Source organism: Suricata suricatta, chromosome 8 (assembly GCF_006229205.1).
Source record: "Suricata suricatta isolate VVHF042 chromosome 8, meerkat_22Aug2017_6uvM2_HiC, whole genome shotgun sequence".
In the NCBI taxonomy this organism is placed as follows: domain Eukaryota; kingdom Metazoa; phylum Chordata; class Mammalia; order Carnivora; family Herpestidae; genus Suricata; species Suricata suricatta.
Genome location: NC_043707.1, coordinates 62,720,816 through 62,741,681, shown reverse-complemented (window position 1 = coordinate 62,741,681; position 20,866 = coordinate 62,720,816). Strand labels below are relative to the sequence as shown.

General features: G+C 36.9%; 1 pseudogene; it reads left to right on the top strand.

Moving 5' to 3' along the window:
- The first annotated feature begins 18,390 nt into the window (after positions 1-18,390).
- LOC115299102 lies at positions 18,391-20,238 on the top strand (annotated as a pseudogene).
- The last annotated feature ends 628 nt before the right edge of the window (positions 20,239-20,866 follow it).

The following is a 20,866-nucleotide window of genomic DNA, read 5'->3' as shown; positions in this document are numbered from 1 at the left end:
AGCTGTGCTGCTCCTTCCCCCCTCCCGCCCCTGCCTTGACCTTACCCTGAAAAAAGTACTTCTTTAGGCTCAAGCTCCTGAAATTGACTGAAGCGTCTCTTAGGATATACTTAGGTCATAGAAAAAACTTATTTAAATTCGATTCCAGGTACAATCTCTCTTTACTTTACAGATTAAAGTGGAAGGTACCACTGGGAAGGGAAAGGGGACCATGAGTATTTAAAGTTTATCTCAAATGAGAAGTTTATGAACAAAGCCCGCCCATGAGACTGGGGTTTGCGTTACATCACCTCTTGAAATCAATCTGCAAAAAGGTGTGTGCACCAGACAATTGCACCAAAAAAGAAAAATCCAGTACATGCCTCATTATCACCCTGAGAAATGCCAACACCAATGGTCTTTTTTAACCTCTTGATCACCTTTTGACATTTTTCCTTTAAGTCACATAGGCTTTGGTGGCTCACACAACTGAAAAATTATTTTTTTAGTCAATTATAATTGATTTTTGTTTTCTTTCTCACAGGTTTCTAAAAAAAGGAAATACATGAGAAAGCTACTTCTTATATGAAGACAAGGCAAAGGAAATACCTGGCACAAAGAGATTCATTGCCAAAGTTATTATTTTACTAGAATGAAGAACCAGTAGCCTTTGAATAGATGTTTATAATAATGATGTTAACTACTCACTTATTTATTAACAAATATTAATTAAAATATGCTATGTGCCAGACACTGCAAAACGGTATTTGAATTTATACTTGCCATGATGCCTATTTGACCCAAGTTTCTATAGTCTCATACTATGCTCTAACCAGCATGCAAACCACAAAACAACGCTACTGGCTGAGATTATATAAACCCTATAGTACAACTCCACTTCCTCACTTTCATTTCTTTCACCAACCTACACACTCAAATCATGGTATCTAGTGGTGAAGAAATGCTATGAAATACATTGTCCTTGTTGCTACTGAAAACAGTATCCACTCCTTGTCGCTACTGAAAACAGTATCCACTCAGTGATTGATTCCTTTATTCAACAAGCATTATAACTCCACTGTAAGCAAGGACAACCTATATGAATCACACGCACCACTTCAGTATACTCTACATTGTCGAGGTTATTGGGTCTAAGGCAGAGATCAACGCATTTCCTGTAAAAGACCAGGTAGTAAGTATTTGGGTGCCACGGGTCACATATATCTCTACAGGTCACACAAATCTCTCCTGCAGGTGCTGCTGCACCTTCTTTTTCTTCTTCCCTACCACCCCCTTCCCCAACTCCTACCTCTTCCTCCACCTCTTCAACCCTTTATAAGTGGAAAAAATCATTTTTAGCTCATAAGTTTTACAAAAACAGGCCTTGGGCCAGATTTGGCCAGGAGTCCATAAGTGGACAGCCCCTGATCTAGAGAAAGTTTTTATCAGGATATCCAGGTTGAGTTTAACACTTTTACTCTCAGCCTCTTTGGGATCCTTCAGTTACCATGAAAGGAATATCGGCCTTCATGCTTCTTTTCCCATAAGAAACACACACATATGTATATGTAGAAATCATTTTTCTAGTGAAATATAATCTCCACAGTTGCAATTTCACTCAAAGTGAAGACCCTTTAAATATTATCATGCAGCATGGTTTTTCTCCCATTGATTCAAATCTCTAACAAAATCTAGAATTTTTATTTACTTTTCAGCACCAGAAAGTCCATTAAGATGATCTTTCATATCAAAGAAGCAATGTGCTTTAAAATACAGTTCTTAAGAAACAAAGCACTATAGTTTTTAATATCAATGCCTAACCTCTAGGCTCTGTTATCCAAGATTCCAAAATAAGCTTAAGACCAGGCTTGGAAAATACAGCCACACACAGACACACAGGCAGACATAGAGAACATACATGCACACACAGAGAGAGAGACACTCATATATTAGGACAGTGAAGAAATTAGATTGAATTTTGTATTATGGTTCTTAAAATCAGTACCATTTGTTTAGCATTACTTTTAATATGTACATATATCCATATGCTATATTACATTGGAATTAATAATACTAACTGACTGTAATACTGAAGATACACAGTCACATGTAATAGACACCCAAAATAACAATGGTTTAAACAAGACAAGCATTTATTCTGTTCTCACTTAAAAGTCTTGATATAATTAGTTTCATGACAATGGCAGCTCCACAGAAATCTAGGAACTAGGTAATATCTGTCCTTCTCTTTATTCCTAGAATGGGTCCCTAAACCTCATGGTCCAAGATGTAGCTTCACCTCACAAAAGACAAAAAAAGATCATATTCCTTTGATTAAAAAGCAATTCCAGAAGCAGCATACATCATCCACATCCCTGAGGCAAAAGGCCAAAACTAGCTACAGTGTGGGCTGAGAAATAAAGTCTTCTGCTAGGCATGAAAATCATGGATTCAAGAAGAAAAGAGATATTGAGACTTGACTTGATCATCAAGTTTTAAGATATTTAGGGACATTTATTTTTTTATTTTTTTAATAGTTTATTGTCAAATTGGTTTCCATACAACACTCAGTGCTCTTCCCCACAAGTGCCCTCCTCCATCACCACCACCTCTTTTCCCCCCTCCCCTTTCCCCTTCAACCTTCAGTTTATTTTCTGTATTCAGTAGTCTCTCAATAGGGACATTTAAACCTAATGGAATTATGGTGAACTAAGTGAAGGGGATCAAGGGTACCCTTATTGTGCTAAGCACTGAGAAATGTATAGAATTGCTGGATCATTATATTGTACACCTAAAACTAATATAATACTATGTTAATTATGCTTAAATAGAAAATTATCAAAATTTTAAAAATTTAATGTTTTATAATAAAAAAAGAGATGGAATTATCTATAAAGAAGAAAACCTAGAGGTACTTCTGACACATAAGTAGAATAAACATCCCATTAAAAGCTGGAAATATTCAGTAAAGACTTAAGAATATTAATTAGAAGATATTAAATGGCAAATAAAATCATATAATACATTTTTACATCAGACCCATTTGTGATATTTAGAAGAGAGGGGATAAGCATAGCTTTGGAGTATCCCACATCCATTCTCTTTCTGTCTGGTTAACAGCATCCCCAGTTTCCTTTGGAAGACTCACTTCTATTTTACTGTGTGCTGTCTTGGTATAAGCACCAATAGGTGCTCTGCCCAACTGATGGGTGTAGGAACTCAATTACGCCTATGAAGTTCTCTTTTGGGACACTGAAACCCAATCAAGATGACACCAAGTTGGAAAAAGAGGTTGGAGTGGTTCATTCCTGTCACTTTCTGATGACCTGCCCACCCCATAGCTTCCACAGTTCCTGTTCTATTTGAATCCTACATCTATTTACCAATGTCTTTATTTCATTGAGCCGCTCCAAATCATTCCAGGTACTTTTCTTTTTCTTTCTGCTTTAGTTAGGGAGCATTATATAAAAAATAACAACAAAAATCTGGCTATATCTGATTATAAATTCTGTACTGGAGGAGAATCAATCTCTAACAATCCTCTCTCTCTCTTCCATCCCCCTCCCTCCCTCCCTCCCTCCCTCTCTCTCTCTCTCTCTCTCTCTCTCTCACACACACACACACACACCACAATAGGACTCATGAAAAAAAGAACATAATTTACTCTACCACTTTCTCTTTTATGCGTTCTTGGTCTATTTCGTTTTTCTGGACATATATGCTGAAGGATGAGATCTCCTACTCTAACCATATAAGAAATAATTGTAGAAACTATTGATAGCTAGGAGAGAAAGTGTATACTTTGGTAGATAGAGAAAGGTAAAATGAAGCATTTTTAGGCCAGATGGAATATCTACCCAGCAGCTTAATGATCTTAAGAAAGTGATTTTTCTAGGTTATATACAAGCCTAATATTTTTAAAGGCTCTTGTTCCTAAGGATAAAATCATGCAATACAAATGAAAACACAATGCATGTATTACATGCCTCTGGTTATATGAATACTGAGGGCTTTTAAAATATATGTGTGTCTTTTTTATGGCTCTTCTATTGTCATTTCAAAAAAGAATTTCTAATAGAGCCCTCCTAAAAGGTACTTCAGGCTTAATGGTTATAGCATTTGTGAAAGCGTTCACAGGGTCAAATTGATTCAATTATTTTCATTTGGATGAAAGGAACAAACATTTTTGAGAGTCTACTATGTTAGTTCTTAACCCAGGTTGAATATTAGATTCACCAGGGAGCTTTTTTAAATGTAGATTTTCAGAACATTTAAAGCCCTCCTCCCCATTTCTGTGATTTTGATACATCGAGTAAGTGCTAAGGATTGTGCTATATACTTTATATATAATATCACACAGGGCAGTGCAGCAATTAAGAGGCCAGACTGTGGACCCAGATTTCATTCAAATCCTCCTTGATCACAAATTGGCTAGATAACTTTGGGCAATTTACTTAACCTCATTGTGCTTCTAGTTCTTCTGCTATGAGGACAATATTCCTACTTGCTTCATTTGATTGTACCTTCTGTGTAGTTAGCATTCATTATTGTAGATTTCATAATAACTGATTTTAAATCCTTATGAAGACTTATTGAAATTACTATTATTTTCACTTTACATGTGGGGAAACTGAAGCTTAGAGATCTAAAAATAACTTTCCCCAGGTCATCTAGTTGCCACCAAACTAAAATATGATATGTTAGCAATGATGGAAAATATATGATAAAAAATAACTGGGGGATAGTTTTGGTCATGGTCACTTTGAAATGGTTATGGAGCAGCTAGGTGGAGAAACCTAGTAATAAGTCAATTGTGTAACATGGCTCAGGGTCTCAGCAGAGTGGTCATGGCACAGGAATATTTATTAGGGGTCTTTGATATACAAATTGTGATTAAATCTACGAGTAGGAATAAGCCCAGGCAGGAATAATATATGAAGAGTAGCAGAAGATTCAGGGCATAGCCCTTGAGAACGCCAACATTTTATAGGACAAGTGGTCATGTCGAGATTAAAGGAAGACTCAGAAGCCAGAGGCTATAGTAAACTCTGAGAAAGTGTTAACATAGATATTTAGAAAGAAGAACTTCAGGAGGGAAGTGTTGGTGAAAAGTCTTAAATAAAGCTGACAGTTCAAGGGAAAAAGCTGTCATATGGCTTGGGAAAGGTAAAGGTTATCTGGGACCTAAGGCACAATGGTGTCATTAGAATAAATAAGTGGACATAGCAAGTATATACTCCCCTTCAAAAGTTTGGTGATAAAGGGAAAGAAAGAGAATTGTAGTTAGGAAAGGAAATAAGGTAGATGATTTTCAACAGAAAATGAAGGCAATGAATCTGTGGCTAAATGATCTTAACTTTCTCCGGTCACTTCTGAACTGAACCACTTCTGAGTGAGTATACCATATGTGCATGTGTGTGTACACACACCCAAGTCAGAGGTATACATATTTTGAAGACTTATTCAGTGGGCTTACAAAACTTATTCTCCTTGAGTCATAAAATTATTCAAGTCAAATAACTTACACAAGTCAACACTGAGTTGGAAGATGTGACAAACTTTACCAAGTGAAAACAAAGAAAGTTTGTGTTTTCATTTTAAAGTTAATTGTACTTAGGAGAAAACTGAAGTTTCCTTTTTATTTAATTCCCAATAGACAAAGGATCCAACAAATTTTGGTAAGAAATTGCTGTCATCTTACAATGTCCTCAAGTATATTTTCTTCATTATGGTGTTTTTTGGAGATAGTTTTAAAATTCAGTAATTGTTGGGGCACCTGGGTGACTCAGTTGGTTAAGGATCCGACTTCGGCTCAGGTCATGATTTTGCAGTTTGCGGGTTTGAGCCCTGCATCGGGCTCTGTGCTGATGGCTCACAGCCTGGAGCCTGCTTCGGATTCTGTGTCTCCCTCTCTCTCTCTCTCTCTGCCCCTCCCCCGCTCACACTCTGTCTCTTGTTTTCCTAAAATAAAGAAACATTTAAAAAATTTTAATAATAAAAGTAATAAAAATAAAATTCAATAATTGTATTTTAATATGCCAAGCATCCACATTTCTAAATAGACAACAAATGATTCTTTTTCTAAAATGAATGTATGGAAGTGAACACAAAAGAAACTAGTGTTTAAAGAATATTTGTAAAGTTTTAGAGGTCATATAGCATACCTCAAAGACACATGAAGATTCTAGCTTCCTTACTCTTTTTTTTTTTTTTAATGTTTTATTTATTTTTGATACAGAGAGAGACAGGGGAGGGGCAGAGAGAGAAAGAGACACAGAACCGAAAGCAGGCTCCAGGCTCTGAACTAGCTGTTAGCACAGAGCCTGACGCGGGGCTCAAACCCATGAACGTGAGATCTGACCTGAGCTGAAGCCGGAGGCTTAACCGACTGAGCCACCCAGGCGCCCCTCTAGCTTCCTTACTCTTAAAGTTAGTATCAAAGTATCACATGTAAACAGTTTCCTATACATATGACCTTTTTTATTAAAAAGCATATCTCTATGAGACATGCCTCTGTGGAAACAGAACTCAACACAGAGCTGCATTCTATTTTATAACACATTAGAACCATGCTATTTACTTTCAGTTCTGTGAACAATTTTAATACAAAGGTAATGATGCTGGATTAGATGTTTGAACCAATTCTTTAAGGGAAAGTTTTAACTGAGAGCCAAATATATTGCTCCGCTCATCATGTCACAAAGCTTTATTATCACAATGTTAAGAGAATCTATTTTACTTAAGTATTTCTTGAATAAATTTAAATGAACAACTATAAATAACCTCCAGTGAAAAACATATCACCTAAAGGTAGAGTAACGAAAATGATATGGGTATCAATCCTATTGTTAAATGCCAAGAGACGGGGTAGGAGGCCTCTGGAACAGCTTCCCAGAGCAGAAGCCGATCGCCTCTCCAAAGGAGATTACACTGAAGATGCTGCAAATAAGAAAAGGAAACCATCTACCAAAATGGATGTAATTGCACCTCATAGAACATGTGTGCAAAAGAAAGCATTTTATGTAGGAATATTTAAATAACTGGATCAAACAAATATTTGTTAAAAAGCTTTCTACTCAATGACAAAGGTTGTGACTAAGTACTTAGTAGGAGACAAATACAAATATAAAACTGAACACAACACAGATATAAATACAAATACAAAACTGTACTTCTGGACTTTTTGTTGAGTTGTGTGATTAGTTTGTATATCCTCTAAAGGCAGAAACTGACTCGTTCTTGTATTCCCTTGAAGTGTCCAGAAAGTCCTTGTTAAAATTCCATGCTTAATAAATGTTGTTATTTGGGGAAATGTGGGCATTGTAATACAAACGTGAGGGTCTATCTCTCCTGACCTCACTAAATACTAAACATACGAGTATTAGCAAGTTCCTTAAACATTCTGAGGTTGATTTCTTTCATTTCCAAATAACAATATATAGGTTGAAAGCTTGTTGTAATAATACAATGTTGATAAAATGCCTTAGTACCTTTTGGCATAATGTTTAAGATTCATAGGGCTGAATAAACATTAGTTCTGCCCTTTCCCTCCCAACCCTTTATGATTCCTGTTTATATTCAATTCCTGATTTCTTCTGAAAACTCAGAAACTTTCATTAATGGCTCTTTTCTCTGATTCTGGCCCAGGAGAGTCCTCTGTTACTAATTCATGGTTCCTGACTCCTGACTCTGACCTAAGCTGGTTGGCTCAAATATTTCCTGTGCACACATGATCCATTCCCCCAAATCTCCACTGTCAGGTCCCTCAATTCCAGGACCATTCACTCCAGGAGTTCTTACACCACTCTATCCATCATCACTTGCCCCAAGCTCCTCTACAATCTCAACCTAACCCTCTGGGTATTGACATTAACTCCAGGTTCTGGCTTTAACTTCCATGTCTCACACTGCTTAGTGTTTTATCTACATTGTAGCCCCCTCTGGGAATATCTTTCTTCACCATCAACTCCAATCTACATTCATAACTTTCCTTAAAGCGCAGTTCCAATAACACCTTTTCCAGAAAGTCTACTGATCTTAGAAACAAGGAGCAATTTAATCCTAAATTGTTGTCTAGAGGGTGCTCCATTCTCCTCAAGTCTTATATGTGTCAGTTTTACTCCAATATGCTGCAGTGCACTAGAGAGACAGCTTAACTCAATGAGGATCTACGCAATCTTTTATGTCTGAAAGATGCAGGACTAGATCCAGGATCAGAAAACCTGTGTAACACTGGGCTAGTTACTTCACCTCTTTGGTGCCTTAGTTTCCTTATAACTGAAATGGAGATAACACTTAACTCACAGGGTCTCTGTGAGAGGATTAGATGCTGGTAAAGCATTTAGCAAAGTTCCTAGAATATAATAAGTCTTTATTAAATGGCTATTTTTGTCAATGAGTTTGTGCATGTGTGTGTATGTTTTATTACTTCTTATATTATCTTGCAGCTGTCTGTGATGTTTAATGGATGTTCAATTTGTCATAATTTCTCAAAAAATAAGACTTTATATTGTTTTTTATATACAACTCTTGACTGTCCTGATTAAATACCTAATATGTTTCCATGCATATGTTAAGAATGACTAATCCAACGATGGGTAAGTGAATGATCCAGTTCACATCTATGAATGAACTACTATTTTTATAGTCATATGTTTATAGTCATATAAGTACTAGCACTTAGGGCTCATAAAGTGTACAACTACTAAAACTGAGTACTGAATCTTGAGACAATATGAAGATAGTTTGGAATTAAGATTTATTTACAACTGGGGATGCCTGAGTGGTTCAGTTGGTTAAGTGTCTGACTCTTGATTTTGGCTGAGGTAATGATTTCATGGGGTTCGTGAGTTTGAGCCCTGCTTTGGGTTCACACTGACAGTGCAGTCTTCTTGGGATTTTCTCTCTCCCTGCCCCTCCCCTTCTCAAAATTAAATAAATAAACTTAAAAAAACTAAAACCAATATGTAATAACTAATTTTTAAATTTATGAGCTCATAAGATATGTATAAATTTTCATATTTTTATACATATAATATATACACATACATATATAGATTTGCAATAATATTAAAAATAAACTTTGAGGGGTGCCTGGGTGACCCCATTAGTTAAGTGCCTGATTTTGGCTCAGGTCATGATCTCATGGTTCATGGGTTCGAGCCCTGTGTCACCCTCCGTGCCGACAGCTCAGAACCTAGAGAGCCTGCTTTGGTTTCAGTGTCTCTTTCTCTCTGTGTCCCTCCCCCACTCACACTCTGTCTCTCTCTCTCTCTCAAAAATAAACAACATTAAAAAAAAAAAAACCTTTTGAATTTGTTCATTTCTTCACTTGAATCCAGCTTCATCCAAACACTTGTTAAAAATGCAAAAGGACACTGACATATACATGCATTATCACTGGGCAATAAGTAGAAAAATGAAAGAAGCAGTAATTTCCCTCATACATTCCACCAATCCCATTGGTTGTACAGAGACATTCACAAAAATGAGCCTTGGCATTCAGGTGCTGATGTTTTAGCAGGAAAAGTTGTAAATTTCTTGATGCAGAAAATAGAGATAGTAGGTTTCCTACATAGTGTGCATGTCTATAAAGTGTATCTTAGTTCCATTGTAATTCTTAGGTTAGTTACTAGTGAATGACCATATGCCTTTTATCTATTTTTACTAGATTAATATCTCCCATTTCACACTTTGAACTCCTAAAGTCATAGCATGGAACCTATATAACAGATAATAATCAAACTGCATTTTTATTGTAGTAAAAAGAAAAAAAGGGAGAAGGAAATACTAAAATGATTGATACATAGCATAATCATTTATTTGTAACTCAAAATGGTAAAATAATGAATACTAAATACTAAGCAGCAAAGAACAAGCGACCATAAGCATAGTTCTCACTAAACCTTTAATTTATAAGAATATGTAAGCCATATAATTAGGCTCCTTTGGTGGGGAATAGCTTGTCCTTGCAATTGAATATTTAAAATTGGCCTTCATACCAAAGACATGACTTGTTCAAATGAGAAAGCTAGTAATTCCTAAGCATCCACACAGGTCAACCATAGACTCAAAGTTCTCTACTCAAACACTGCCCTTTTTTATGTCCCTTCTATTACAAATCTCCCCCATATCCATCCCTGTCTTCACTCTTTTCTTATATGTTCCAGTAGCTTCTAAGTTAAAGGTACCCAATCTACAGGTATTTTCATCTTGTCACTTGTCTTATCAAAGGGAAGCTATCTGTAATCTTTGTCTCCTGAGGAGTCTGAGACAGCAGGTCTGGTCATTTGACTATGATTATGCGTTAGATGGAATACCCAAGTGTGTCAATCAACAATCATATCTAAGAAAAAGTAGTACTAATTATTGTAATTTATCCAAATGTCTAGAATCTGTACCTAATCACTATGCAAGACAATAATATTTATGCATATCTTTAAGCATGTCAGATTAATTTTATTAGACATTAGATTTACTGTTAATATTGAATGCAGATCATGCTTAATTCATCTTTATAGTTTGTACATACCCAGCTCAGCACAAAATTTGAAACAACTAACCAGGAACAATGATCAGGAGACCAGAGCTCTGCCCTGAACTCTGCCAGTAGATAAATGTTGACCTTGGGCAGAGCACTCAATTTTTTTGAGCATCAGCTTTCACAGTCGTGAAAAATAAGACTTTGCCCACACAATTCACAACACTGTTTATGAATTAAAGTAAGAACACAGATATCATAGCTTTATACAAATTTCTCTGCAAGAACCCTGTAGGATAAAAAACCTGAGACTTGGAATTCATTCATTCATTCATTCAACAATTTAGCTAAAACATCTGGTCAATGTTTTGAACCATTAAAATAATGTTTAATTGTCACATTTTGCACAAAGCACTTTTATTGCTTTATCTAATTCCCTTATTGAATTGTATTACACTGGATGTTCTTTGCAGGTACTAATCACAAAAATGGAGCTGTTTCACCATTAAATTACTCATATGAAATACTTCAACATTACCAAAGACTGACTAGATAGAGCTTCCCATGGTTACATATCAGGACAATAACATACTGTTAATCTTTTTGAAATATGTCAGAACCACCAAAGAAAACCATTTCAAGTTAGTTCCTTCCACATGAAACTGAGATACTGACATCATTCCATAATATAGCCTCACACACTGGATAGCAGCCATTAGAGAAACAGCATTCAGCACTGGTATCAATTAATGCTGAAGTGCTACCATAATACTAATTCATAAAATCTACCAGGCAAATTTTGGATTTCATACCTGCTAAATTATTTGACTTGGACAGCTGTCCTAATAAGCAGATTCTTGTGAATCATTTTCCTTCTTAAAGAAAATTTTCTTAAAGAATATATTTTACTGACTTATAAAACAAAGCATCACCCAAGAGAGACGCAATATGCTGCTAAATAAATTATAACAATTTAAAAATATTTATTGAGAAAAATATATCTACACTTGACATACAAATGTATGCTCATAGCTGGCCTATGCCTCAGTGATTCAATGCTCAAAGACAGAAAAAAATGAGTTCCTAAAGAAAATTCTCTTTTCAGTCATCTGACATTTTTCCACATTTAACTTCTCTGAGCCTCCATTTTCCAATCTGTAAAATGAAAGTACCTATTTACTATGTTATGGCTCTAAATTTAACCAAGTAATATATGTAAAGCATCCAGCATCCTGTCTCGCATATACTGTAGTGTTTGTTAGCTTCATTCTTATTCCTCATTTCTCTCTAGGTCCCCCACAGAAGTAAATTAGCTGTGTAAAGTCTTTCAAAATTCCAGAAACGTTTATTCATTCCTCCAGAAATGTTGATTATTTCTCCAAGGATGAAATCACTATACTAACACTTGTATAGATTCAATGGTAAGTGAAACACATTATAATTCTTTGAAGAACTTAGAAGTGAATAAGGGTACAGAAATTGCTGTAAAATATTTTTGGCTACCACTTGAGATAGGGTATAAACTATGCACACAGACTGGTCATGATTTACAAGCATTCTGTGTTCCATAAATTTTGTGGCAATATCAATTATTTATATTTGAGAACACATTTTCCAAAAGAAATATTAGGTATGGAGGTTAAGGCCACAGACCAATTCACATGGGCCTAATTATTTCATTCCTTTTTTTCAACAAACATTTGTAAGTATCTACTATGTGTAAGGCAACAGGTAATCTGCAACACAAACATGAAAACATGAAATATGAAAAAATGAGTCATTATATAAATTAACCTATAGACCGAATCAATTCATATATAAATACATACTGTAATAAGTCCTATAGAATAAAACAACAGTGTGCTAAGCTAAGAGTGAAGACAGCTGAGGCTTTTTATAATTTTGTATTTAGGGCTTTAGGAAAACTTTGGGGAAATAACATTGTGAGCTATGAAACAAAAGATGAATTAGCCAACTGAAGAGTTAGGAGGTATGAGATATCTTTGCCTGCACCATCCACCTTTCTCCTCTCTGTTCTGAGTAGCAGAAGGTTGAGCCATACGGACTATATTTGTGGGTTCCCTTATCCTCTGGCTTCTGGTTTCGTTTGGGCAATGGGGGAGAAGATATTACAAAATGGGAGAGAATGAGTTTGTGTATGTATTTTTTCCTCTGTTGTATTATTGTGGATGACTGTGTCCCTCTGCTAAAGACTATAGTTCTTGCCAGTTACCCCTCACTATACAACAATCCTTTCTAGCTCTAGTAACCATTCCTTTTTATTGCCTTTTCAGGCTTAGGAGTAGTAACAGCCTCCCACTTTTAAGTACCTCCAGGTACTTAATACTGACATGGGAGGAAGTACAACAGAAGAACATAACGGCTGTGTCAGTTGATTACTATGACATCAACAATGATTATAATGATTATGAGTTCAGTTGGATGCTTCAGATGACCCCACAGAGATTACCCAGGGGGAAAAAAAATGACAGTCTTGAATTTCTAATTCAGAATCAGGGCTGAAAATCATAAAGCCCTAATGATAGCTCTGAAGGGTCTTTCATCTTCTTTAGTCTCAGGGGAGAATGGATGTAAACTAAGCCCCAAGCCTGGTTATAAGCATTGTAGAATGGCAGTGTAGATTGAGTGCTTAAATGTCCTGTACTAAAATCAGGGTACTAGTGAGAAGGAGTAGAAATCTATTACAGTAGATGACAAATGAAAACTCATGTAACTCCCCACTTTCCTCCATATCTTTCAAGAAAAGTAAACCAAATGCAATTTTGCATTCTCAGAGTCATTACAGAGGTTAGTAAAACCATCAAAGACTTTAAATATTCCTATAATATCCCAATTTCTTACAGCTGTATGTGTAGTTCACAAACCAAATGGGTCGTGGAAAATGAAAGTAGATCATCACAGACTTAATCAGATGGAGATACCAATCACAGGTACATTTCTAGATGTGATATCTTTAATGGAGCAAATCAACCCAGCCCCTGGCAGCTAGCATGCAGCAATTGACCTGATTGACCTGTTTTTATTTTTCCTTATACCCTTCAGCAAAGATAATCAGAATCAGTTTGCCTTCACAGGTACAACAGTATACTTTTATGGTGTTGCCTCTCCTATGTGTCAACTCCTATGCTGTCATAATATAGTCTTGAGGCCCCCTGCTCTGATATCCCATGGAACATGACACTGGTTCATTACATTTGTGACATTATACTAACTGGATCTAATGAACAGGAAGTGGCGAGGACTTTAGATGCCTTAGTAAGACATATGCATGCCAGAGAGTAGGAAATAAGGCCTACAACAATTCAGGAATAGATCATATTCTAAGGGCCCAACAGTCTAAGGACTGTCAGGATACCTTCTCCATAGAAAAAAAAAAAAAACTCAAGTTGCTGCATATTGCATTGATCACCATGAAGAAGTACAACTCTTGCTGAATTTCCGGTAATCTGTTAGGCTTCCCAGTTTTTTCTATGCACAAATTGCCCTTTTCATTAGCATTGTAATCTTCTGGACCCAATGGCACTGGAAGTGTCTGGAAGACATAGATATCATATGAAGCTTTGACCAAGCCCAATAGATGAACTGCAGCTTAGAACACTAAGAGTTGGGAAGCAGGCAATGCCTTTATGCTAACCATAGTTCTTTTGAAAAAGAATTCTTGACTAGTTTGTGGGCCCTGATGTTGCCTGAATTTTTATCTATGGGATCCCAGTGATTTGTAATCTATCAATTAGAAGTTACTGATTTATCAAACCATCAACTTAGGAGTGCTCTATAGCATTACATTGTAAAAAGAAATGATATAGTCAACTTGGTGCCCAAACATATCTGGAAGGCACAAGTTAACTTCATTGGTTGGTTAACTTCATTCTTTGGCTCAGATTTCTGAGATACTTGCTGCTACAGTATCACCAGCTCTGCCACAACCTACACATGGAACCACACAGGACTTCCTCATAACTAATCAATGAGGAAAGAAAAGGCAAGACTATGGTTTACAGATAGTACTTAGCTTAGAATGCTTATTTAAGCTAGAATTCATAGTCACTTCAATAGAGTCCAACTCAGGGGGACCCTTGAAAGATAGTAAGAAGTGAAGGTAAATATTTCCTATAGGCAGAAATTGAGGTAGTACCTCTGACTGTCCATTTTTCATGGAAGGAAAGATAGCCTTAGGTGCAAGTCTACACTGATTCATGAGCAGTGGCCAACAGATTGTCTAAATAGTGAGGGACATGGAAAGAATAAAATTGTATGAGTGATAGTTTGTGAGAACTTTGTACAGAACATCTTAGAACAAGTACAAAGTGTGAAAATATTTTTTCCCATCAGAACAAATCCAATGTGGAGAATGTTTCAGTAATCAAATGGCCAAGGTATCCTTTCCAGTGGCTATCAGTCAGCCTCTTTTTCCAATATCAGTGCTCACTCAAATGAGCTATGTCTAGAGCACTTGTGAGGGACAGGCTTGGAAGCTATTGGTGTGTTTACTAACATGAATTTCCCCTCATAAAGGCTGGTTTTACTACCACCACACCAAGTGGCCAATCTGCCATAAACAGGTTGACATGAAACCATTCCCCAGGAGACTACCTACTTCCTAGTGGCAGTTGATTGCAATTAACATTTCTATCATAGAAGAGACAGTGATTTGTCCTCACAAGCATAAATATATATTTCAGATACAGAAATGCCTTTACTGTCTACAACATTTTTGTCAGTACCATCCTTCCAAATACCTTGTCTACAGCCATGGCATTCAATACAATGTAACTTTACAATGGGTGACACAATTTACAGCAAAAGATGTGTGGCAATGGACTTATGCCCACATGATTCACTGGCTTTACCATGTCCCCCATCACCCAGAGAGCAGGTGGCTAAATAGAATAGTCAGTGGACCTTCAGCATGGTTATGGAATTAGCTAGTAAACACCATGAGAGGGTGGGGTCCTAGCCTAGAGGAGGAAGTATATTCTTTTTTTTTTAATGTTTATTTATTTTTTATTTTTTTTTATTTTTTTTGAATATAACACAATTTGTAGCACTTGTATGGCCAGAATTAACAGATTCAGGGATCAAATTATATAGGTGAGAATGGTCCCTCACAGTATTATACCAATAAACTACCAGAGGAAGTCTCTCTTCCCTTCAAGTTTGTTTTTGGGAATGTTAGTGTCCAACAGAGGAATGCTGGTATCTGATAGTGGAACTGTGTATCTACCAAGATACATAGTCTTAGTGCTGTTCAGCTAAAAGCTGATACTGCCTTCTGAAATTTGTGGACCCTTGTGCCATGTAACGAACAGACAAAAAGGGTATCACTGCATAGTCCATGATGACAGATCATGATTACTAGTGAAAATTGGGTTGCTGCTACCCAAAAGGTACAAACTATTACTGGAGGCAGAGGATTCACTAAGGCATCTTAATATTCCCTGAGCTCAGTAATTCTCAACTATGGAAAACTATGACAATCCAATAAAAATGGTTTCGCCAAGGACTCAGATTCTACAGGAATGGAGGTCTGGGGTACCCCACCAGATAAACACTATCCAGATGACATGGATAATAAAGGGAATATAAAATGCATTGTGAAAGAAGGCAGCCATCACTATCAACTTAAGCTTCACCTTCAGCTACAGAAGTAGAGTCTATAGCAGCGATGTTTCAAGTGAGTTAATTGTTTCTCTTACACTGTTTCCACCTCTGCTCTCATTTTCTTATATAAAGAACAATGGTGGTAGTTAAACTTTCCAGATAAGATTTTGACTGAATTAACATACTCCATGATCAGATATTAGCTTGGGGGACTCTGGGTGTCCCCTGCAATGAGGAAACAAATATTTCACCTGGACAAATGTCAAGAGGATGCCGAGAGGCAAATGTGCTTGGCTTTGCTGGGTATCTTGCATATAACCTTTGTATCTTTGCTTCACCTTTCTACCTGGGCTATGTTCCAGGTGTGAACTGCATCAACAAGCTCCTCTGCTTTCTATTTTCATCTGGGTTGTAAACGGGCAGGGATTTAAGGGGAAAGCAGAGGCAAAATTTGGGACTTTTCTTTTTTTATCCCTTTTTGTACCACAGCTTGTCAGGGTCTGTTTCTCTAAGGCCATAGTTCTCCTGTGGCCTTTTCCTGTAGCTACAGCTCTCTCTCCATCTCCAGATTCTATTAAATCTTTCGCTCCCTTGTTCCTTCAGGTCTGCATATCACATTTAAATCTTATCCATATATGGACAACTGATTTTTAAGACATGTGAAGTCTTGTTAAGTAATGAGAGAAAGATGCTTTTTCAATCATGCATCATTAATTAAATATCTATATGGAGAAAAATAAAACTTGACCCCTAGCTCAAACCACATATACAATAATTGATTCTAGGTGAGATGTTGACCTAAACACCTAGAATATGACATCACCAGGAGCTAGAAGTAGGGAGATAATATTTTTAACCAAGTCACCAAGAAGCCCTAACCAAAAAAGGAAACATCAAATATCGAACTACACTAATACTAGGAATTTTGTTCACCAAAAGAAAAATAAATAGAATAAACAAAACTTATACAGAGGAAGAAAGCATTTTCAAAACATATAGCCAATGAAAGTCTGTTATATGAATGTATTAAAATTCCTACAAATCTAAGAAAAAAACAGATAACTCAGTGGAAAACTAGGCAAGGAGCCCAAAAGGCACTTTTCAAAAGAGGCAACCTAAATGACAAATAATATAAAAGGGAGCTTATCTTTGCTCTGGTAAATACAAAGTAACACCATAATGTGATAACACTGTCCCCAAACTAGCATGTCTAAAGTTTGTTTGGGTTTTTTGTTTGTTTTTTGTTTTTAATGACAATACAAAGTTTTGGCAAGGAGACAGGGTGATGGAAAATACTGCTAACCGGAGTCTCAGCTGATACAACCACATTGGAAATCCTTTGGCTTTATCAGCTAAAGCCGAGCAGACACAAACCCTATGTCCTGGCAGATCATTCTGATGTATAACTCAACAGAACTACAAGCGTCTGTACAACAACACATGTTCAAGAACATTAACAGTGGTGATTCCAAAAAATGAAAATAAGCAAATGTACCTTAAAAAAACTGTGTATAGTTGCTCGACGGAATAGTTACATCAGTGAAATGAACAAACTACAGGTACAGGGATGCATTCTACAAATATAAAATTGAGCAAGAGAAGGCAGACAAGAATATATTCTCTATGATTCCATTTGTTTGAAATTCAGAGAACATTTAACCTTAAAGCATAATGTCTTGCAATACAAGTTTGATGTGTTTATCCTATGAGGTGTGATAATGATTACTTTTAAAGGATAGTGATTTTTTTTAAATCACTACTACTACTAAATGGTACTAAAGTAGTACCACTACTAAATTTACAGAAATAAAAAAGTACCAAAATGTAACAAACTGTATGCCAACAATCAGATAACTTAGACGAAATGGACAAATTCCTAGAAACAAATTACTGAAACTGACTCAAAAAGTAACAGAAAATTCGAGATCTATATACAACAAATAAAGCCTGAATTGTAATTTTAAAACTTCTGACAAAGCCAAGCCCAGAAGCAGACGACTTCACTGACAAGTTTTGGTAAACATTTAAATACGAATTAACGCCAATCTCTCACAGACTTCCCCAGAAAGTCAACATTTGCCAACTCACTCTGTAAGTCCAGTTCAAAACCAAAAATGTCTCAAGAAAATAAAACCAGCACACATACTTTTATCAGCCAGGAAGGCACCACAGGGCGGAAACTGGCTGCTCAGTCGAAGTCCGGAGAGGGCGCGCGTGCTCTCATCAGCGCAGGCTCGCGAGATCTGAAGAGGCCCCGCCCCCCGCCTGCCTTCTCGCCCCGCCCTGCTCCCCTCCTCTCTGCAGCCTTTCAGGTCCAGGGAGCCTGCGTAAGAAAGTCTGAGTGATTATCAGGATGCAGAAAACAACTAATGTCACCAATCAAGCTCACCGCGTCCGCAGCAACAAGACAGGTAAGGTGGGAGGGACCAGAGGCGCCTTCCATGCTTGTATAGTTTGGCTGACAGGCTTATGTGGAGCAGGTAGGGCCTCGGTGAACATGGCTTTGGAGGAATATTTGGTTTGCCATTGCATTCCATGCGGTACTTTGGATGGTGATAACATTACCAAGGTCTCAGTAAAAGTCTTGCTTTTAGTCCTGAAGACAGACAAGAGAATGCTCGAGGCGCTACAGAATTTGGTGACCGGCAGATGCTAGCTTACTGTGCGTCGCAAGTTTTCTATAGCCTTGTACTCAAGGGTGGAACAATGCAAGGCAAATTCATGAGGGTTTACTTTTTGGGTTTTTTGAAACATTTGTTCATGCCTGTGTGTATTTATTACACAGAAATATGAAAGGATTCTACAGAAAAGCACGGGGCTGGAGAAATTAAACATTTCACTGGAATGAATTCTAAAAATTAAAAAAAAAACCCAGAGGCCCCTTAATTGAGGCTGAAAACAGACTCCTGTGATATAAATTACTGTCCAAAAGTTGTGAAACTTCTGCAGGAACAGGATATTGTACCTGTGGATGCCACTTACTAAGTAAAAGAAACGTATATGCCAGAAAATAAACTTAATTTGGCAAAAACATGTGCAGAAATATTACCAGTATTGAAAATTAATTAAATGGGTATGCAGTGAATGCAGCCTCACCGAATGGCTCTATGAGAGAGAGAGGGAGAGAGAGTCCTTTCAGTACCTTCATTTCAGTTGTCTTATAGGTGGGGGTATCATTAACTTGTCAATGCCTATAGTTCTGACAGCTAAGTCATGAAGATGAAGAGAAGCTGGATGACTAGTCTGCATTTGCTCTGATGTAGGAGGGCCGCTATATGGCTAGTGTTCACAATCTAGAGTTTATTGAGTGCAGGAAGGAGGGCTGTGGTACCAGAGAGTGGGGAACATGGGAGAACCACCCCTATGGTTATGGAACAAGGAGACTGGTTGATTGGAGATCTTTAGGCCTTGAACTGAATTTATTGGAATAAGATGGTCTTGGTTAGCATAGTTTTACTCCTATTGAGGTACTGTAGATGTTAAAATTTTTCAATGTTGCTGCTGTCACTGCATTTCAATTATGCAACCTAGTGCTGGCTGGGCTGAATCTAATCTAGTGCAGTGGACATGCTCTATGAATGCAGGATACATATAAGCAACTTATAGAGCGTGGCTATAGGTACTCTGTCCTTCTACTTCACCCTCTTGGTGCCTGGACAAAGGACAATGATGCACCTTTGATGTGGTGTACAAACCAGCATCCAATAGTGCTGGAGGAAGGAGTTCCACATCCTGAAACAACAGTAGTGGCCATCTTCCCAGCTCCCACGATGTGTCCCGGACCAACTGGAATCTAGTGGCATTGCAGGGCATGGATGGCTGCAGGAGACAAGTTTAACATTGTTGGTCAAGAGCTTGCTGACATACCTCATTCAGAAACAGGGAAGGATCTTTATGAACCAACTCATAGTGCCAAAGTGCTGACAATGGCCCCTGGCCTAATCACCTGGAAAATACTTCTCTTCTGAGATGCAGCCTACAACAAGAAAAAGAAGCGTATGGACTACTATGACCTTAAACACCAGGGAGACTTTGAATTTATTTCAGGAACTTGAATGTGCAAACTTCCCAGGGAAGGCCAGAAACCTGTAGGTTTTATGGCTCCCAAGACCTGGGCTTTACGGAAGCAATACTGCAAATCCTTGGAGAAGGCTTGAGCTGTTAACCCAACCACTCTACCTTTGATACTTCACTGAGTAACAAGTGGTGACCACAGAGTTACTGTGGACATTTCTTTGAGGTAACATTTCTTTGGATGTACTTCCTAAAAACAGATCATTTTCCTTAACTAATATTAGTTTTTGTCTGCCTTATGAGTTCTTTTTGAACCAGTATAACACACTTCTGGTTTTCATGTATCTTTTCCACTTATTATAACTAATATTCCTATAACACAATTTTAAAATAGTCACTTATATTATATTTATGCTTCTATCTTGTGATTTTTTTTCAAGCTTTTATATTGGTTGTAACCAATAATATATACATTGATCTCACTCGTCATCCCATGAAAATAGAAAAAAAGTCCACTGAATAGTAAACTTGGCTAGACCTTGTTTGTTAAATTTCATAAAACATCTCTAACAGTTATTTTTCTACATTAAAAATATAAACTTCTGTTATAAAAATATAAACTGCTTTCTTTTTTCCTCCTTTCTCAGTTGTTATGATGTAAAGTATCCTTATGATCTATAGTAAGCCCTGAATTAACTGTAAAATTAAATAAATAAATATAAAATATATAATAAATAAATAATATAAAAATAAATAAAATTAACTATAAAT